This window comes from Arachis duranensis, chromosome 4 (genome assembly GCF_000817695.3).
Source record: "Arachis duranensis cultivar V14167 chromosome 4, aradu.V14167.gnm2.J7QH, whole genome shotgun sequence".
Taxonomy (NCBI): domain Eukaryota; kingdom Viridiplantae; phylum Streptophyta; class Magnoliopsida; order Fabales; family Fabaceae; genus Arachis; species Arachis duranensis.
The window spans coordinates 8,725,502-8,726,472 of record NC_029775.3 but is presented as its reverse complement, the minus strand read 5'-3'; positions in this window follow the sequence as shown (position 1 = coordinate 8,726,472).

The window sequence follows — 971 nt, the reverse complement described above, 5'->3', positions numbered from 1 at the left end:
TTATAAAATTTATTATAAATATTAATACGAGTCATTCTGTATTATTTGTATGTGCTATTAATCATTAAGTATTTGGCACAATATATAATAACCACTAAGATTAACAGTTTTAAGAAAAGTGAATTTAAAAAAAAATAATGCAACTAGATATTTTTTAAATATTATCCTTTATTTAATCTTTAAAGGAGAGAAAAAATAAAAAATAAATAACTTTATAATTTTTTGACCAATTGATACGTAAAAGTTGGTATTTAAATTAAATAAATAATAATAAATCTTTAAAAATATTGAATAAAGGCTAAAAATTAAATGATAATTAGCATTTCTAAAAAAATGAATTATAATCAACATCCAAATTTTAAATCTGAGAAAGAAAAATCAAAGAAAATAAAACTATTACTAGAGATAAAACTGCTGCCTTCAAAACTTAATAAGCGGCTTTCCAAAGTTTCATTTTTTTTTTTTTCGTGAAAGTCAGGGTTTTAAATTCTTCAAAGTTACGGAGTTTTTTTTGTAACTTACAGTAGCATCTATTGGGCTCTATTATTCAAAGTGGCCCTAATGTTGTACCTGTTTTTATTTGTTGTCTCTTAGGTTGGGGTTATGGAGTTTTTTGTTTTTCACAAGAAAGTAAGGAAAAGAATATAATGTTGGGTTAGAACTTATTAGAAGCAAAACATATGAAAGGATTGGTTGAAAATTCAAAGAAATAGGAAAGAATTGGCTGAAAAATTAATACATGATACCAGGCTACCAGCACATGAAAATGCCACATCAAACACATTTCACAAATACTTCTATAAAAATTTAAAAAATATTATTTATACACTAAATATTCTTCACATCCATATAAAAATATAGTTATTAACTTATTATTAATTAATTATAGATTTAAATTAGCTTTTAATTAACAAAAAAAAAAGTATTTAGCTGTTAAGAAAATGTAAGTATCAAAAGACTATTAATTTTAA